Genomic DNA, 21,049 nt, shown 5'->3' with positions numbered 1-21,049 from the left:
TCTTGGCCCCCAAAGTCCCTCAGGAGTAAAGTGGACTTCATCCCCCAACCAGCAGTGTGCCAGGAGATGCATTTTCAGAGTGGTGGAGAAAGGGAGGTGTTGCCTCCGAAGACCTCTTAGCAATCCCACTGTGTGGGACTTACTGGAGGTAACAGGAGGGGTAGTTGGCCCCAAAAAAATATCCTTTGGGGCCAACTACCCCATCTATTACCTCCAGTAAGTCCCACACAGCAGGATTGCTAAGTTCTCATAGCAGGCCACCCCCTCCCCCCCTTTGCCCATCACTCTGCAAACACTCTCCCTGGCGCACTCTTGGATGGGGAGTGAAGTTCCTTTCGCTGCTGGGGATCCTTAGGGGCCAACTAGCCTACCTGTTACCGCCATTAAGCCCTACACAGTGGGATTGCTGAGAGGTGGAGACAGGCCACGCCCCCTTTCTCCACCACTCTGCAAATGCACCTCCTGGCGCGCTCTTGGTTGTGGGATGAAGTCCTCTTGCCTCCTGAGGGTCCCTGGGGGCCAGCTAGCCCTCTTGTTACTTCTAGTAAGCCCCACACAGCTGGATTGCTGAGAGTGGTCAGAGGACATGCCCCCTTTTTACACCCCTCTGCAAATCCGCCTCTTGGTGCACTGCTGCTTGGTAAATAAAGTCCACTTTAATCCTGAGGTCCTCAGGACACAAGGGGACCTCATCACTCCACCAGCAGTACGCCAAGAGGCGCGTTTGCAGAATGGTGTAAAAAGGGGTGTGACCTGCTACCACCTCGCATTAATCCCACTGTGTGAAGCTGGCTGGAGCTCCCTGTTGGCCTAGTTGGCTCCCAGGGACCCTTAGTAGCGATGGGGACTTAATCCCCCAACCCAGAGCATGACAGGAGGTGCGTTTGCAGAGTCGTGCAGGGAGGGGGCAGGGCCTCCGGCGAGTTGCTGGTTTCATTTTTTCATTTTTTATTTTAAGAAGGGGGGCTGTGTGACCCCCTTCTCTTCAGCCTTTCTCTTCAGATCTACTTAGGACTGCTACTCTGACATTCTAAATTGCATCCTTTGCTGCTAGCTCAACTGCACAGTTCCCCTTGGCATGAATGCCATCACGCTGATGGCCCAAAGTGTACCTCACGTGGCCCAATGGAATCTTATATTGTAAGACAGTTACCTTTCCCAAAAGCTGTTTATTTTTCATAGGTTCTCCCTTTGAATCCTTGAACCTATTCAACCGCCGATGCTGCAAATCAACATTGTAACCATGTACATGAAAGGAAAAGGATGAGTCGGTCACGATAAGTGTGGGAACTAATGAGTCAGCCCTTTGTAAAGCATGTAGCAGGGCATGTAATTCTGCATGTTGTGCAGTACTATCACCTAGAGTTTTACTGTGGGTATGCTGTGGGATGAATTCTGTATCCTTCACTTTACCTTGTACTGCCCTACAGGCTGTGACATATTTGTATTTTGTTGCTACAGCAGGCTGGGCAATGCCATCTGTATAAAAGATTCTCTGGTAAGACTGAATGGGTAAAGTGGCAACATCCTGTTTATATTGGAGAAAAGATTGTGTACGAAGAGAGAGCTCATACTGAAACTTTACATCCACTGCACTTTGTGGCCAGCTCTAGTATTTTTCCCTGTACCAAAGGGGGGGGGAGTCCTTCAAGATAGCTTTTTGCACGGCCATCAGGATTTTTCTAACAGAGGCAAAACTTGTTCAACCAGTGAATACAAGTGAGGCTTGTAAGTAACTGGGACAGTTTGTCCTTTATTGTAAGTCACATAGATATAACCTTAGTGACAGGGTATGACTGATAACTAGGTTGGTTTTGTTATTCCTAGTTTGTAAATATTTAGTCTCAAGTATGCCTGCTTGTAGGCCACGCAAGATATCAGAGTGCACGTTCAGTCATTGTTTGGATGAAGACAGGAGAGAAATCAGATCATACAAGGGGTCCACTCTCTCAGCATAGTAAGGCAAATAAGTACATCCAAAGTTTAGAAATCCCAGCAGGGAATGCAACATTTTCAGTGTGTCTGGAGGTTGCACGCTAGCATACTTCAGAAAGAAGTACGGAGCTAGACCATTGCCCTTGTTGGATAACTCAACGTCAGGTAGACAATCTTACATTTTTTTATTTAATCTTGTAACCATGTGATGTTAATATGGTCACTACTCTGTCTACCTTGGTCAGGTGTAGGTTCAAATTATCATCTGTTAAATATATAACATTGATGTATGACAATACCTCAGGATCTGGTTGTAAGATCTCTATTATTCGCGCTGAAAAGGAGACGTACTATTTTTATAGCCCATGGGCAAGCATCGGAATGAAACCTGCACTCTGTCAAAACTAAAAGCGGTTTGATACTGACTCTCAGGCGCTATGTTCTGACTAAAGAAACTGTTGGAAATATCCAGAGTTGTTTTATATTTTTCCCGCACCAGGTTAATTGTAAAGTGTTATGTTCTGCATATGTTCACATGCGCAAATTCAAATTCTTGTAGTCTAAAACTATTCTATAGGAACCATCTGGTTTGGAGACTGGTAAAAAAAAAGGGACGTGGTCATTGCTCAGAGGCCCTACTATGCCCTGGTACTGCAATTTGTTTAGTATTGCTTTTATACCACATTTTGCATCTGGTTTTAAAGGATTTTGAGCTTGTGGTTGTGGTTCACTGCATAAGGGAATGATGACATGCAGACTTGAGTGTCTGTCTTACCCCGCTTGGTTTCTACATAAGGCTAGAGCTTGTCTTACAACCCATTCACTGGCATAAATTTCCCTGTCATCCTCGGGTATTATAGGAGAGAAGGCTAACCTCTCCCCAGGGTGCTTCCCTAACAAAGACCGACGGCCCGTCTTCTTCTGCTAGGATGATGGCATCATTATCAGATAATTGTGACAAAAAGACTGTTATGATAATATGTGGGATATCCCCTTCAATTTGTTTTTTTAAGTTGTACACCCTATCAAGAGGATTTAAATGTTGATCTGGAGTCTTGATTTGTGTAAAGTCATCAGTTGGATTCACATCCAGGAACCTCTGAAGCATCTAATGTACTATAGTGACTTCTGCGGCACTGTCTAGGAGTGCTCTTACCCAAATCCTCTTTTGAAGGAGGACTCACAGTTGTATCAGCATGTTTCTTAGAAATACCTGCTACTTTCTTCTTTTATACAGGGGTTTTAGAGTCCAATCCTTTCTCTTCCCTATTTAAGCTGTCAGTCTCGCGTCCTGCTCACTTTTCCTACTGTACTCCTCTTTTCATCAGTACTCAGATTGGCTCCCCCTTTCTGTTCTTTTACCTTCAGTGTACTGAAAGGAACGTGAAGAACGGCTATCAGAATACTGATACCAGTCAGGTTTTTAAATGTTTTCCTCGCCTCAAGTTATAACCATCCCTGCCGGATCCCAGAGAATCGGATGTTCCAGTTTGTCTTTTAACTTTGTCTTTCTGTTTTGTCTTTCTCTTTACCAGAACCCTCTGTGTCATTTTTAGGTTTTAAATGTAGCATAATGGGTCAAATCCTCTGCCTACAGGCAGGCCAGCTCTGCGGTTCTGTCCTGGGTAGTCCATCTCTGCGGCTCTGCCCAGACAGGCCATGTCTGCGGTTCTGTCCTAGGCAGGCCTTCTCTGCGGCTCTGCATGAGGCAGTCCATCTCTGTGGCTCTGCTCTAGGCCACCCATCTCTGTGGATCTTCTCTAGGCAGGCCTCCTCTGCGGCTCTGTCCTAGGTAGGCCAGCTCTGCGGCTCTGCCCAGACAGGCCATGTCTCCGGCTCTGTCCTAGGCAGGCCTTCTCTGCGGCTTTGTCTGAGGCAGCCCATCTCTATGGCTCTGCTCTAGGCCACCCATCTCTGTGGATCTTCTATAGGTAGGCCCTCTCTTTGGCTCTGCCCTAGGTGGGCCAGCTCTGCGGCTCTGCCCTAGGCAGGCCATTCGCACAACACTGTCCAAGGCTGGGCTTCTTGCAGCACTGCTCTAGGTAGGCCATCTCTGCAACACTGCTCTTGTCAGCTTATCTTCGAATTCTTCTCTGGGCCGGGTTCTCTAATGCTCCTCTCAAGTCAGGGCAACTCTCTCTGCTCTAGGCCCACAATCTATGAGGCTCTGCTTTGGGCAGAACATCTCAAATCTCTGCACAAGATACAGCTCTGTGGTCCTCCTCTCAGCAACGAGTTTCTGACCTCTACTACTCTACCTGTGCTGTACCGAGGGAATTTCTTCTCACCCTCTATGCAGGGGGGTCTCTGATTATTGTCTCAGGAATGGGGTCTCAGGTATCTGCCCTAAGCGGGGGACTTTCATCTCTGTTCTGAGTAGAACTCTTTGAGGATCTGCCATAGGCAGAAAGTCACTGGAGGTCTCTAGCTCACCTCTGCCCCTGGCAGAGATATCTCACCTCTGCTCTTGGCAGGGTATAACTCATCCCTGCTCCTGGCAGGGGATAAATCACCTCTGCTCTTGACAGGGGACATCTCACCTCTGCTCCTGGCAGGGGACATCTCACCTCTGCTCCTGGCAGGGGATCTCTCACTGTTGCTCCTGGCAGGGGATATCTCGCCTCTGCTCTAGGCATGGGATAACTCAACTCTGCTAATGGAAGGAGACATCTCACCTTCGGCTCCTGGCACGGGATATCTCACCTCTGCTTCTGGCAGTGGACATCTCACCTCTGCTCCAGTAGGGGATATCTCACCTCTGCTCCTAGAAGGGAATATCTCAAGCTCTGCTCATAGCAGGGGATATACCACCTCTGCTCCTGGCAGAGGATATCTCACCTCTGCTCCTGGCAGGGACACCTCACCTCTGCTCCTGGCAGGAGACATCTCAAGCTCTGCTCCTGACAGGGGACATCTCAAGCTGTGCTCCTGACAGCGGACATCTCAAGCTGTGCTCCTGGCATGGGACATCTCACCTTTGCCCCTGGCAGGGGATATCTCACCTCTGCTCTAGGTATGGGATAATTCAACTCTGCTCCTGGCAGGGGACATCTCACCTCTGTTCCTGGCAGGGGATATCTCACCTCTGCTCCTGGCAGGGGACATCTCACCTCTGCTCCTGTAGGGGATATCTCACATCTGCTATTAGAATGGGGTATCTCACCTTTGCTCCTAGCAGGGGATATCTCACCTCTGCTCTAAGCAGTGGGTAACTCACCTCCGCTCTAGGCAGGGGATATCACACCTCTGCTCCTGGCAGGGGACATCTCACCTCTGCTCCTGTAGGAGAAATCTCACCTCTGCTCCTAGAAGGGAATATCTCAAGCTCTGCTCATAGCAGTGGATATCCCACCTCTGCTCCGGGCAGAGGATATCTCACCTCTGCTTCTGGCAGGGACACCTCACCTCTGCTCCTGGCAGGAGACATCTCAAGCTCTGCTCCTGACAGGGGACATCTCAAGCTGTGATCCTGGCATGGGACATCTCACCTCTTCTCCTGGCAGGGTACATCTCACCTCCGTTCCTGTTAGGGAATATCTCCCTTTGCCCCTGGCAGGGGATATCTCACCTCTGCTCTAGGTATGGGATAATTCAACTCTGCTCCTGGCAGCGGACATCTCACCTCTGTTCCTGGCAGGGGATATCTCACCTCTGCTCCTGGCAGGGGACATCTCACCTCTGCTCCTGTAGGGGATATCTCACATCTGCTCTTAGAATGGGGTATCTCACCTTTGCTCCTGGCAGGGGATATCTCACCTCTGCTCTAAGCAGCGGGTAACTCACCTCCGCTCTTGGCAGGGGACATCTCACCTCTGCTCCTGTAGGGGATATCTCACCTCTGCTCCTGTAGGAGAAATCTCACCTCTGCTCCTAGAAGGGAATATCTCAAGCTCTGCTCATAGCAGGGGATATCCCACCTCTGCTCCTGGCAGAGGATATCTCACCTCTGCTTCTGGCAGGGACACCTCACCTCTGCTCCTGGCAGGAGACATCTCAAGCTCTGCTCCTGACAGGGGACATCTCAAGCTGTGATCCTGGCATGGGACATCTCACCTCTTCTCCTGGCAGGGTACATCTCACCTCCGTTCCTGTTAGGGAATATCTCCCTTTGCCCCTGGCAGGGGATATCTCACCTCTGCTCTAGGTATGGGATAATTCAACTCTGCTCCTGGCAGCGGACATCTCACCTCTGTTCCTGGCAGGGGATATCTCACCTCTGCTCCTGGCAGGGGACATCTCACCTCTGCTCCTGTAGGGGATATCTCACATCTGCTCTTAGAATGGGGTATCTCACCTTTGCTCCTGGCAGGGGATATCTCACCTCTGCTCTAAGCAGCGGGTAACTCACCTCCGCTCTTGGCAGGGGACATCTCACCTCTGCTCCTGTAGGGGATATCTGACCTCTGCTCTTAGAATGGGATATCTCACCTCTGCTCTAGGCAGTAGATAACTCACCTCCACTCCTGGCAGGGGATATCACACCTCTGCTCCTGGTAGGTAACGTCTCACCTCTGCTCCTGCCAGGGGATATCTCACCTCTTCTCCTGGCATGGGATATCTAAAGCTCTGATCCTGTCAGGGGATATCTCAAGCTCTGCTCCAAGGAGGGTTAACTCACCTTGGCTCCTGGCAGGGAATATCTCAAGCTCTTCTCCTGACAGGGAACCTCTCTCCTCTGCTTCTGGCAAGGGACATTGCACCTCTGCTCCTGGTATGAGATATCTCACCTCTGCTCCTGTCAAGGGATATCTCACCTCTGCTCCTGGCATGGGATATCTCAAGCTCTGGTCTAGGCGGGGCTCTCTGGAAGTGAGCCATAAGCAGGGTATGCCTGTTCCTGGCAGAGATACCTCTGTATCTGCTGAAAGCAGAGCATCTAGTCTCAAGAGTATTGTGTTTTACTAGGGTATGTATAGATCTCTGTGCTCTAGGAAAGGAACCTGCACAATGTAATCTAAGTAGAGTGATTAAAGGTCCCACTGTTCTTTGGAGGGAATCTGCAGCAATGCACCAAACGCAGAGTCTGCAGGTCTGTGCTCTATGAGGCGAGCTTCCATGGGGGGATTCTGCAGCTCAGTGCTCGGTGAAGAGTCTGTAGCGATGCGCTCCGAGCACGGTGTCTGCTCCACTGGACTCTAAGGAGGGAGTCTTAGGAATGCACCCCAAACATAGGGGGGGATTTACTAAGCTTTTGCGCCGTGTTTGCATCACAAAAGTGACGCAAAACGACGCACAATCTTTTTATTGTAATTTACTTTCCAGCGCTAAACTTGTTTAGTGCTGGAAATAACGTAAAAGTAATGCGAAGCAGAGCATTGCGCTGCTTCGTGTTACTTTGCGCCACGGGGCGTGCCAAGGGTGGTGCATGGGCATTCCCATGCAACCACCCAAGGTTTCTCATGCTAAACCCAATTTACTAAAAACAGTAGATTGGATTTAGTGTGAGAAAACTGTGCCCTTTTCAACTAGGCACAAGGAGGGAGAAATGCTTTCATTTCTCCTTCCTTTTACGACTTTGCATGCACGCTGCACTGTGCAGCACTCATACAAAGTGGGAAAAGCTTTCCCTTGCGTCGAGCATACTATTTTGTACAGGAAGGGAACCCTTCCTGCACAAAACCTAGGCTGGACTCATGCACACACCCTAGCGCTGCGGTGCTAAGCAGGGCCGGTGCTAGGCATGGGCAGTGTGGGTATCTGCCCAGGGCCTCGCACTTAGCCCACCAGCATGGGGTCCCGCACCGATCGTCTGTCCTGTTGTTTTTCTGTCAATGCAACTGAAAGAAAGGTGGTTCCTTTCAATTAGGGTCCATTCCTACAGACTCCCTTCTTAGAGCACTGAGCAGCAGACACCGTGCTTGGAGTGCATTCCTACAGACTCCCTTCCTAGAGCACTGAGCAGCAGACACCGTGCTTGGAGTGCATTCCTACAGACTCCCTTCTTAGAGCACTGAGCAGCAGACACTGTGCTTGGAGTGCATTCCTACAGACTCCCTTCTTAGAGCTCTGAGCAGCAGACTTTATGCTTGGAGTGCATTCCTACAGACTCCCTTCTTAGAGCACTGAGCAGCGGACACCGTGCTTGGAGTGCATTCCTACAGACTCCTTCCTAGAGCACTGAGCAGCAGACACCGTGCTTGGAGTGCATTCCTACAGACTCCCTTCCTAGAGCACTGAGCAGCGGACACCGTGCTTGGAGTGCATTCCTACAGACTCCCTTCCTAGAGCACTGAGCAGCGGACACCGTGCTTGGAGTGCATTCCTACAGACTCCCTTCTTAGATCACTGAGCAGCAGACACAGTGCTTGGAGTGCATTCCTACAGACTCCCTTCTTAGAGCACTGAGCAGCGGACACCATGCTTGGAGTGCATTCCTACAGACTCCCTTCCTAGAGCACTGAGCAGCGGACACCGTGCTTGGAGTGCATTCCTACAGACTCCCTTCTTAGATCACTGAGCAGCAGACACCGTGCTTGGAGTGCATTCCTACAGACTCCCTTCCTAGAGCACTGAGCAGCGGACACCGTGCTTGGAGTGCATTCCTACAGACTCCCTTCTTAGAGCACTGAGCAGCAGACACCGTGCTTGGAGTGCATTCCTACAGACACCCTTCTTAGAGCACTGAGCAGCAGACTTTGTGCTTGGAGTGCATTCCTACAGACTCCCTTCTTACAGCTCTGAGCAGCAGACTTTGTGCTTGGAGTGCATTCCTACAGACTCCCTTCTTAGAGCTCTGAGCAGCAGACACCGTGCTTGGAGTGCATTCCTACAGACTCCCTTCTTAGCGCACTGAGCAGCAGACACCGTGCTTGGAGTGCATTCCTACAGACTCCCTTCTTAGCGCACTGAGCAGCAGACACCGTGCTTGGAGTGCATTCCTACAGACTCCCTTCTTAGAGCACTGGGCAGCAGACTCCGTGCTTGGCGTGCATTCCTACAGACTCCCTTCTTAGAGCACTGAGCAGCAGACACCGTGCTTGGACTGCATTCCTACAGACTCTTTTCTTAGAGCACTGAGCAGCAGACACTGTGCTTGGAGTGCATTCCTACAGACTCCCTTCTTAGAGCACAGAGCAGCAGACACTGTGCTTGGAGTGCATTTCTACAGACTCCCTTCTTAGAGCACTGGGCAGCAGACACCGTGCTTGGAGTGCATTCCTACAGACTCTTTTCTTAGAGCACTGAGCAGCAGACACCGTGCTTGGAGTGCATTCCTACAGACTCCCTTCTTAGAGCACTGGGCAGCAGACTCCGTGCTTGGCGTGCATTCCTACAGACTCCCTTCTTAGAGCACTGAGCAGCAGACTCCGTGCTTGGCGTGCATTCCTACAGACTCCCTTCTTAGAGCACTGAGCAGCAGACACCGTGCTTGGAGTGCATTCCTACAGACTCTTTTCTTAGAGCACTGAGCAGCAGACATCGTGCTTGGAGTGCATTCCTACAGACTCCCTTCTTAGAGCACTGGGCAGCAGACACCGTGCTTGGAGTGCATTCCTACAGACTCCCTTCTTAGAGCACCGAGCAGCAGACACCGTGCTTGGAGTGCATTCCTACAGACTCCCTTCTTAGAGCACTGAGCAGCGAACACCGTGCTTGGAGTGCATTCCTCAGACTCCCTTCTTAGAGCACTGAGCAGCAGACTCCGTGCTTGGAGTGCATTCCTACAGACTCCCTTCTTAGAGCACTGAGCAGCAGACACCATGCTTGGAGTGCATTCCTACAGACTCCCTTCTTAGAGCACTGGGCAGCAGACACCGTGCTTGGAGTGCATTCCTACAGTCTCCCTTCTTAGAGCACCGAGCAGCAGACACCGTGCTTGGAGTGCATTCCTACGTGACTCCCTTCTTAGAGCACTGAGCAGCGGACACCGTGCTTGGAGTGCATTCCTACAGACTCTTTTCTTAGAGCACTGAGCAGCAGACACCGTGCTTGGCGTGCATTCCTACAGACTCCCTTCTTAGAGCACTGAGCAGCAGACACCGTGCTTGGAGTGCATTCCTACAGACTCTTTTCTTAGAGCACTGAGCAGCAGACACCGTGCTTGGAGTGCATTCCTACAGACTCCCTTCTTAGAGCACTGGGCAGCAGACTCCGTGCTTGGCGTGCATTCCTACAGACTCCCTTCTTAGAGCACTGAGCAGCAGACACCGTGCTTGGAGTGCATTCCTACAGACTCTTTTCTTAGAGCACGGAGCAGCAGACATCGTGCTTGGAGTGCATTCCTACAGACTCCCTTCTTAGAGCATTGGGCAGCAGACACCGTGCTTGGAGTGCATTCCTACAGACTCCCTTCTTAGAGCACCGAGCAGCAGACACCGTGCTTGGAGTGCATTCCTACAGACTCCCTTCTTAGAGCACTGAGCAGCGGACACCGTGCTTGGAGTGCATTCCTCAGACTCCCTTCTTAGAGCACTGAGCAGCAGACTCCGTGCTTGGAGTGCATTCCTACAGACTCCCTTCTTAGAGCACTGGGCAGCAGACACCGTGCTTGGAGTGCATTCCTACAGACTCCCTTCTTAGAGCACTGGGCAGCAGACACCGTGCTTGGAGTGCATTCCTACAGACTCCCTTCTTAGAGCACCGAGCAGCAGACACCGTGCTTGGAGTGCATTCCTACAGACTCCCTTCTTAGAGCACTGAGCAGCAGACTCCGTGCTTGGAGTGCATTCCTACAGACTCCCTTCTTAGAGCACTGAGCAGCAGACACCGTGCTTGGAGTGCATTCCTACAGACTCCCTTCTTAGAGCACTGAGCAGCAGACACCGTGCTTGGAGTGCATTCCTACAGACTCCCTTCTTAGAGCACTGAGCAGCGGACACCGTGCTTGGAGTGCATTCCTACAGACTCCCTTCTTAGAGCACTGGGCAGCAGCCATCGTGCTTGGAGTGCATTCCTACAGACTCCCTTCTTAGAGCACTGAGCAGCAGACACCGTGCTTGGAGTGCAATCCTACAGACTCCCTTCTTAGAGCACTGAGCAGCAGACACCGTGCTTGGAGTGCGTTCCTACAGACTCCCTTCTTAGAGCACTGGGCAGCAGACACCGTGCTTGGAGTGCATTCCTCAGACTCCCTTCTTAGAGCACTGAGCAGCAGACTCCGTGCTTGGAGTGCATTCCTACAGACTCCCTTCTTAAGGCACTGAGCAGCAGACACCGTGCTTGGAGTGCATTCCTCAGACTCCCTTCTTAGAGCACTGAGCAGCAGACTCCGTGCTTGGAGTGCATTCCTACAGACTCCCTTCTTAGAGCACTGAGCAGCAGACACCGTGCTTGGAGTGCATTCCTACAGACTCCCTTCTTAGAGCACTGAGCAGCAGACTCCTTGCTTGGAGTGCATTCCTACAGACTCCCTTCTTAGAGCACTGAGCAGCAGACACCGTGCTTGGAGTGCATTCCTACAGACTCCCTTCTTAGAGCACTGAGCAGCAGACTCCGTGCTTGGAGTGCATTCCTACAGACTCCCTTCCTAGAGCACTGAGCAGCAGACTCCGTGCTTGGCGTGCATTCCTACAGACTCCCTACTCCTTTCTCAGAGCACCGAGCAGCAGACTCCGTGCTTGGAGTGCATTCCTACAGACTCCCTTCTTAGAGCACTGAGTAGCAGACACCGTGCTTGGAGTGCATTCCTACAGACTCCCTTCTTAGAGCACTGAGCAGCAGACTCCGTGCTTGGAGTGCATTCCTACAGACTCCCTTCCTAGAGCACTGAGCAGCAGACTCCGTGCTTGGCGTGCATTCCTACAGACTCCCTACTCCTTTCTTAGAGCACTGGGCAGCAGACTCTGTGCTTGAAGTGCATTCCTACAGACTCCCTTCTTAGAGCACTGAGCAGCAGACACCGTGCTTGGAGTGCATTCCTACAGACTCCCTTCTTAGAGCACTGAGCAGCAGACACCGTGCTTGGAGTGCATTCCTACAGACTCCCTTCTTAGAGCACTGGGCAGCAGACACCGTGCTTGGAGTGCATTCCTCAGACTCCCTTCTTAGAGCACTGAGCAGCAGACTCCGTGCTTGGAGTGCATTCCTACAGACTCCCTTCTTAGAGCACTGAGCAGCAGATACCGTGCTTGGAGTGCATTCCTCAGACTCCCTTCTTAGAGCACTGAGCAGCAGACTCCGTGCTTGGAGTGCATTCCTACAGACTCCCTTCTTAGAGCACTGAGCAGCAGACACCGTGCTTGGAGTGCATTCCTACAGACTCCCTTCTTAGAGCACTGAGCAGCAGACTCCGTGCTTGGAGTGCATTCCTACAGACTCCCTTCCTAGAGCACTGAGCAGCAGACTCCGTGCTTGGCGTGCATTCCTACAGACTCCCTACTCCTTTCTTAGAGCACTGGGCAGCAGACTCCGTGCTTGGAGTGCATTCCTACAGACTCCCTTCTTAGAGCACTGGGCAGCAGCCACCGTGCTTGGAGTGCATTCCTACAGACTCCTTTCTTAGAGCACTGGGCAGCAGACACCGTGCTTGGAGTGCATTCCTACAGACTCCCTTCTTAGAGCACTGAGCAGCAGACACCGTGCTTGGAGTGCATTCCTCAGACTCCCTTCTTAGAGCACTGAGCAGCAGACTCCGTGCTTGGAGTGCATTCCTACAGACTCCCTTCTTAGAGCACTGAGCAGCAGACACCGTGCTTGGAGTGCATTCCTACAGACTCTCTTCTTAGAGCACTGAGCAGCAGACTCCGTGCTTGGAGTGCATTCCTACAGACTCCCTTCCTAGAGCACTGAGCAGCAGACTCCGTGCTTGGCGTGCATTCCTACAGACTCCCTACTCCTTTCTTAGAGCACTGGGCAGCAGACTCCGTGCTTGGAGTGCATTCCTACAGACTCCCTTCTTAGAGCACTGGGCAGCAGCCACCGTGCTTGGAGTGCATTCCTACAGACTCCTTTCTTAGAGCACTGGGCAGCAGACACCGTGCTTGGAGTGCATTCCTACAGACTCCCTTCTTAGAGCACTGAGCAGCAGACACCGTGCTTGGAGTGCATTCCTCAGACTCCCTTCTTAGAGCACTGAGCAGCAGACTCCGTGCTTGGAGTGCATTCCTACAGACTCCCTTCTTAGAGCACTGAGCAGCAGACACCGTGCTTGGAGTGCATTCCTACAGACTCCCTTCTTAGAGCACTGGGCAGCAGACACCGTGCTTGGAGTGCATTCCTACAGACTCCCTTCCTAGAGCACTGAGCAGCAGACTCCGTGCTTGGCGTGCATTCCTACAGACTCCCTACTCCTTTCTTAGAGCACTGGGCAGCAGACTCTGTGCTTGAAGTGCATTCCTACAGACTCCCTTCTTAGAGCACTGGGCAGCAGCCACCGTGCTTGGAGTGCATTCCTCAGACTCCCTTCTTAGAGCATTGAGCAGCAGACACCGTGCTTGGAGTGCATTCCTCAGACTCCCTTCTTAGAGCACTGGGCAGCAGACTCCGTGCTTGGAGTGCATTCCTCAGACTCCCTTCTTAGAGCACTGAGCAGCAGACTCCGTGCTTGGAGTGCATTCCTACAGACTCCCTTCTTAGAGCACTGGGCAGCAGACACCGTGCTTGGAGTGCATTCCTCAGACTCCCTTCTTAGAGCACTGAGCAGCAGACTCCGTGCTTGGAGTGCATTCCTACAGGCTCCCTTCCTAGAGCACTGAGCAGCAGACTCCGTGCTTGGCGTGCATTCCTACAGACTCCCTACTCCTTTCTTAGAGCACTGGGCAGCAGACTCCGTGCTTGGAGTGCATTCCTACAGACTCCCTTCTTAGAGCACTGGGCAGCAGCCACCGTGCTTGGAGTGCATTCCTACAGACTCCTTTCTTAGAGCACTGGGCAGCAGACACCGTGCTTGGAGTGCATTCCTACAGACTCCCTTCTTAGAGCACTGAGCAGCAGACACCGTGCTTGGAGTGCATTCCTCAGACTCCCTTCTTAGAGCACTGAGCAGCAGACTCCGTGCTTGGAGTGCATTCCTACAGACTCCCTTCTTATAGCACTGAGCAGCAGACACCGTGCTTGGAGTGCATTCCTACAGACTCTCTTCTTAGAGCACTGAGCAGCAGACTCCGTGCTTGGCGTGCATTCCTACAGACTCCCTACTCCTTTCTTAGAGCACTGGGCAGCAGACTCCGTGCTTGGAGTGCATTCCTACAGACTCCCTTCTTAGAGCACTGGGCAGCAGCCACCGTGCTTGGAGTGCATTCCTACAGACTCCTTTCTTAGAGCACTGGGCAGCAGACACCGTGCTTGGAGTGCATTCCTACAGACTCCCTTCTTAGAGCACTGAGCAGCAGACTCCGTGCTTGGAGTGCATTCCTACAGACTCCCTTCTTAGAGCACTGCGCAGCAGACACCGTGCTTGGAGTGCATTCCTACAGACTCCCTTCTTAGAGCACTGGGCAGCAGACACCGTGCTTGGAGTGCATTCCTACAGACTCTTTTCTTAGAGCACTGAGCAGCAGACACCGTGCTTGGAGTGCATTCCTACAGACTCCCTTCTTAGAGCACTGGGCAGCAGACTCCGTGCTTGGCGTGCATTCCTACAGACTCCCTTCTTAGAGCACTGAGCAGCAGACTCCGTGCTTGGCGTGCATTCCTACAGACTCCCTTCTTAGAGCACTGAGCAGCAGACACCGTGCTTGGAGTGCATTCCTACAGACTCTTTTCTTAGAGCACTGAGCAGCAGACACCGTGCTTGGAGTGCATTCCTACAGACTCCCTTCTTAGAGCACTGGGCAGCAGACACCGTGCTTGGAGTGCATTCCTACAGACTCCCTTCTTAGAGCACCGAGCAGCAGACACCGTGCTTGGAGTGCATTCCTACAGACTCCCTTCTTAGAGCACTGAGCAGCGAACACCGTGCTTGGAGTGCATTCCTCAGACTCCCTTCTTAGAGCACTGAGCAGCAGACTCCGTGCTTGGAGTGCATTCCTACAGACTCCCTTCTTAGAGCACTGAGCAGCAGACACCATGCTTGGAGTGCATTCCTACAGACTCCCTTCTTAGAGCACTGGGCAGCAGACACCGTGCTTGGAGTGCATTCCTACAGTCTCCCTTCTTAGAGCACCGAGCAGCAGACACCGTGCTTGGAGTGCATTCCTACGTGACTCCCTTCTTAGAGCACTGAGCAGCGGACACCGTGCTTGGAGTGCATTCCTACAGACTCTTTTCTTAGAGCACTGAGCAGCAGACACCGTGCTTGGCGTGCATTCCTACAGACTCCCTTCTTAGAGCACTGAGCAGCAGACACCGTGCTTGGAGTGCATTCCTACAGACTCTTTTCTTAGAGCACTGAGCAGCAGACACCGTGCTTGGAGTGCATTCCTACAGACTCCCTTCTTAGAGCACTGGGCAGCAGACTCCGTGCTTGGCGTGCATTCCTACAGACTCCCTTCTTAGAGCACTGAGCAGCAGACACCGTGCTTGGAGTGCATTCCTACAGACTCTTTTCTTAGAGCACGGAGCAGCAGACATCGTGCTTGGAGTGCATTCCTACAGACTCCCTTCTTAGAGCATTGGGCAGCAGACACCGTGCTTGGAGTGCATTCCTACAGACTCCCTTCTTAGAGCACCGAGCAGCAGACACCGTGCTTGGAGTGCATTCCTACAGACTCCCTTCTTAGAGCACTGAGCAGCGGACACCGTGCTTGGAGTGCATTCCTCAGACTCCCTTCTTAGAGCACTGAGCAGCAGACTCCGTGCTTGGAGTGCATTCCTACAGACTCCCTTCTTAGAGCACTGGGCAGCAGACACCGTGCTTGGAGTGCATTCCTACAGACTCCCTTCTTAGAGCACTGGGCAGCAGACACCGTGCTTGGAGTGCATTCCTACAGACTCCCTTCTTAGAGCACCGAGCAGCAGACACCGTGCTTGGAGTGCATTCCTACAGACTCCCTTCTTAGAGCACTGAGCAGCAGACTCCGTGCTTGGAGTGCATTCCTACAGACTCCCTTCTTAGAGCACTGAGCAGCAGACACCGTGCTTGGAGTGCATTCCTACAGACTCCCTTCTTAGAGCACTGAGCAGCAGACACCGTGCTTGGAGTGCATTCCTACAGACTCCCTTCTTAGAGCACTGAGCAGCGGACACCGTGCTTGGAGTGCATTCCTACAGACTCCCTTCTTAGAGCACTGGGCAGCAGCCATCGTGCTTGGAGTGCATTCCTACAGACTCCCTTCTTAGAGCACTGAGCAGCAGACACCGTGCTTGGAGTGCAATCCTACAGACTCCCTTCTTAGAGCACTGAGCAGCAGACACCGTGCTTGGAGTGCGTTCCTACAGACTCCCTTCTTAGAGCACTGGGCAGCAGACACCGTGCTTGGAGTGCATTCCTCAGACTCCCTTCTTAGAGCACTGAGCAGCAGACTCCGTGCTTGGAGTGCATTCCTACAGACTCCCTTCTTAAGGCACTGAGCAGCAGACACCGTGCTTGGAGTGCATTCCTCAGACTCCCTTCTTAGAGCACTGAGCAGCAGACTCCGTGCTTGGAGTGCATTCCTACAGACTCCCTTCTTAGAGCACTGAGCAGCAGACACCGTGCTTGGAGTGCATTCCTACAGACTCCCTTCTTAGAGCACTGAGCAGCAGACTCCGTGATTGGAGTGCATTCCTACAGACTCCCTTCCTAGAGCACTGAGCAGCAGACTCCTTGCTTGGAGTGCATTCCTACAGACTCCCTTCTTAGAGCACTGAGCAGCAGACACCGTGCTTGGAGTGCATTCCTACAGACTCCCTTCTTAGAGCACTGAGCAGCAGACTCCGTGCTTGGAGTGCATTCCTACAGACTCCCTTCCTAGAGCACTGAGCAGCAGACTCCGTGCTTGGCGTGCATTCCTACAGACTCCCTACTCCTTTCTCAGAGCACCGAGCAGCAGACTCCGTGCTTGGAGTGCATTCCTACAGACTCCCTTCTTAGAGCACTGAGTAGCAGACACCGTGCTTGGAGTGCATTCCTACAGACTCCCTTCTTAGAGCACTGAGCAGCAGACTCCGTGCTTGGAGTGCATTCCTACAGACTCCCTTCCTAGAGCACTGAGCAGCAGACTCCGTGCTTGGCGTGCATTCCTACAGACTCCCTACTCCTTTCTTAGAGCACTGGGCAGCAGACTCTGTGCTTGAAGTGCATTCCTACAGACTCCCTTCTTAGAGCACTGAGCAGCAGACACCGTGCTTGGAGTGCATTCCTACAGACTCCCTTCTTAGAGCACTGAGCAGCAGACACCGTGCTTGGAGTGCATTCCTACAGACTCCCTTCTTAGAGCACTGGGCAGCAGACACCGTGCTTGGAGTGCATTCCTCAGACTCCCTTCTTAGAGCACTGAGCAGCAGATACCGTGCTTGGAGTGCATTCCTCAGACTCCCTTCTTAGAGCACTGAGCAGCAGACTCCGTGCTTGGAGTGCATTCCTACAGACTCCCTTCTTAGAGCACTGAGCAGCAGACACCGTGCTTGGAGTGCATTCCTACAGACTCCCTTCTTAGAGCACTGAGCAGCAGACTCCGTGCTTGGAGTGCATTCCTACAGACTCCCTTCCTAGAGCACTGAGCAGCAGACTCCGTGCTTGGCGTGCATTCCTACAGACTCCCTACTCCTTTCTTAGAGCACTGGGCAGCAGACTCCGTGCTTGGAGTGCATTCCTACAGACTCCCTTCTTAGAGCACTGGGCAGCAGCCACCGTGCTTGGAGTGCATTCCAACAGACTCCTTTCTTAGAGCACTGGGCAGCAGACACCGTGCTTGGAGTGCATTCCTACAGACTCCCTTCTTAGAGCACTGAGCAGCAGACACCGTGCTTGGAGTGCATTCCTCAGACTCCCTTCTTAGAGCACTGAGCAGCAGACTCCGTGCTTGGAGTGCATTCCTACAGACTCCCTTCTTAGAGCACTGAGCAGCAGACACCGTGCTTGGAGTGCATTCCTACAGACTCTCTTCTTAGAGCACTGAGCAGCAGACTCCGTGCTTGGAGTGCATTCCTACAGACTCCCTTCCTAGAGCACTGAGCAGCAGACTCCGTGCTTGGCGTGCATTCCTACAGACTCCCTACTCCTTTCTTAGAGCACTGGGCAGCAGACTCCGTGCTTGGAGTGCATTCCTACAGACTCCCTTCTTAGAGCACTGGGCAGCAGCCACCGTGCTTGGAGTGCATTCCTACAGACTCCTTTCTTAGAGCACTGGGCAGCAGACACCGTGCTTGGAGTGCATTCCTACAGACTCCCTTCTTAGAGCACTGAGCAGCAGACACCGTGCTTGGAGTGCATTCCTCAGACTCCCTTCTTAGAGCACTGAGCAGCAGACTCCGTGCTTGGAGTGCATTCCTACAGACTCCCTTCTTAGAGCACTGAGCAGCAGACACCGTGCTTGGAGTGCATTCCTACAGACTCCCTTCTTAGAGCACTGGGCAGCAGACACCGTGCTTGGAGTGCATTCCTACAGACTCCCTTCCTAGAGCACTGAGCAGCAGACTCCGTGCTTGGCGTGCATTCCTACAGACTCCCTACTCCTTTCTTAGAGCACTGGGCAGCAGACTCTGTGCTTGAAGTGCATTCCTACAGACTCCCTTCTTAGAGCACTGGGCAGCAGCCACCGTGCTTGGAGTGCATTCCTCAGACTCCCTTCTTAGAGCATTGAGCAGCAGACACCGTGCTTGGAGTGCATTCCTCAGACTCCCTTCTTAGAGCACTGGGCAGCAGACTCCGTGCTTGGAGTGCATTCCTCAGACTCCCTTCTTAGAGCACTGAGCAGCAGACTCCGTGCTTGGAGTGCATTCCTACAGACTCCCTTCTTAGAGCACTGGGCAGCAGACACCGTGCTTGGAGTGCATTCCTCAGACTCCCTTCTTAGAGCACTGAGCAGCAGACTCCGTGCTTGGAGTGCATTCCTACAGGCTCCCTTCCTAGAGCACTGAGCAGCAGACTCCGTGCTTGGCGTGCATTCCTACAGACTCCCTACTCCTTTCTTAGAGCACTGGGCAGCAGACTCCGTGCTTGGAGTGCATTCCTACAGACTCCCTTCTTAGAGCACTGGGCAGCAGCCACCGTGCTTGGAGTGCATTCCTACAGACTCCTTTCTTAGAGCACTGGGCAGCAGACACCGTGCTTGGAGTGCATTCCTACAGACTCCCTTCTTAGAGCACTGAGCAGCAGACACCGTGCTTGGAGTGCATTCCTCAGACTCCCTTCTTAGAGCACTGAGCAGCAGACTCCGTGCTTGGAGTGCATTCCTACAGACTCCCTTCTTATAGCACTGAGCAGCAGACACCGTGCTTGGAGTGCATTCCTACAGACTCTCTTCTTAGAGCACTGAGCAGCAGACTCCGTGCTTGGCGTGCATTCCTACAGACTCCCTACTCCTTTCTTAGAGCACTGGGCAGCAGACTCCGTGCTTGGAGTGCATTCCTACAGACTCCCTTCTTAGAGCACTGGGCAGCAGCCACCGTGCTTGGAGTGCATTCCTACAGACTCCTTTCTTAGAGCACTGGGCAGCAGACACCGTGCTTGGAGTGCATTCCTACAGACTCCCTTCTTAGAGCACTGAGCAGCAGACTCCGTGCTTGGAGTGCATTCCTACAGACTCCCTTCTTAGAGCACTGCGCAGCAGACACCGTGCTTGGAGTGCATTCCTACAGACTCCCTTCTTAGAGCACTGAGCAGCAGACACCGTGCTTGGAGTGCATTCCTACAGACTCCCTTCCTAGAGCACTGAGCAGCAGACTCCGTGCTTGGCGTGCATTCCTACAGACTCCCTACTCCTTTCTTAGAGCACTGGGCAGCAGACTCTGTGCTTGAAGTGCATTCCTACAGACTCCCTTCTTAGAGCACTGGGCAGCAGCCACCGTGCTTGGAGTGCATTCCTCAGACTCCCTTCTTAGAGCACTGAGCAGCAGACTCTGTGCTTGGAGTGCATTCCTACAGACTCCCTTCTTAGAGCACTGAGCAGCAGACACCGTGCTTGGAGTGCATTCCTACAGACTCTCTTCTTAGAGCACTGAGCAGCAGACTCCGTGCTTGGAGTGCATTCCTACAGACTCCCTTCCTAGAGCACTGAGCAGCAGACTCCGTGCTTGGCGTGCATTCCTACAGACTCCCTACTCCTTTCTTAGAGCACTGGGCAGCAGACTCCGTGCTTGGAGTGCATTCCTACAGACTCCCTTCTTAGAGCACTGGGCAGCAGCCACCGTGCTTGGAGTGCATTCCTACAGACTCCTTTCTTAGAGCACTGGGCAGCAGACACCGTGCTTGGAGTGCATTCCTACAGACTCCCTTCTTAGAGCACTGAGCAGCAGACACCGTGCTTGGAGTGCATTCCTCAGACTCCCTTCTTAGAGCACTGAGCAGCAGACTCCGTGCTTGGAGTGCATTCCTACAGACTCCCTTCTTAGAGCACTGAGCAGCAGACACCGTGCTTGGAGTGCATTCCTACAGACTCCCTTCTTAGAGCACTGAGCAGCAGACACCGTGCTTGGAGTGCATTCCTACAGACTCCCTTCTTAGAGCACTGGGCAGCAGACACCGTGCTTGGAGTGCATTCCTACAGACTCCCTTCCTAGAGCACTGAGCAGCAGACTCTGTGCTTGGCGTGCATTCCTACAGACTCCCTACTCCTTTCTTAGAGCACTGGGCAGCAGACTCTGTGCTTGAAGTGCATTCCTACAGACTCCCTTCTTAGAGCACTGGGCAGCAGCCACCGTGCTTGGAGTGCATTCCTCAGACTCCCTTCTTAGAGCACTGAGCAGCAGACTCTGTGCTTGGAGTGCATTCCTACAGACTCCCTTCTTAGAGCACTGAGCAGCAGACACCGTGCTTGGAGTGCATTCCTACAGACTCTCTTCTTAGAGCACTGAGCAGCAGACTCCGTGCTTGGAGTGCATTCCTACAGACTCCCTTCCTAGAGCACTGAGCAGCAGACTCCGTGCTTGGCGTGCATCCCTACAGACTCCCTACTCCTTTCTTAGAGCACTGGGCAGCAGACTCCGTGCTTGGAGTGCATTCCTACAGACTCCCTTCTTAGAGCACTGGGCAGCAGCCACCGTGCTTGGAGTGCATTCCTACAGACTCCTTTCTTAGAGCACTGGGCAGCAGACACCGTGCTTGGAGTGCATTCCTACAGACTCCCTTCTTAGAGCACTGAGCAGCAGACACCGT

Source organism: Lissotriton vulgaris, chromosome 7 (assembly GCF_964263255.1).
Source record: "Lissotriton vulgaris chromosome 7, aLisVul1.2, whole genome shotgun sequence".
NCBI lineage: Eukaryota > Metazoa > Chordata > Amphibia > Caudata > Salamandridae > Lissotriton > Lissotriton vulgaris.
Note: the sequence above shows the minus strand (reverse complement) of the source record.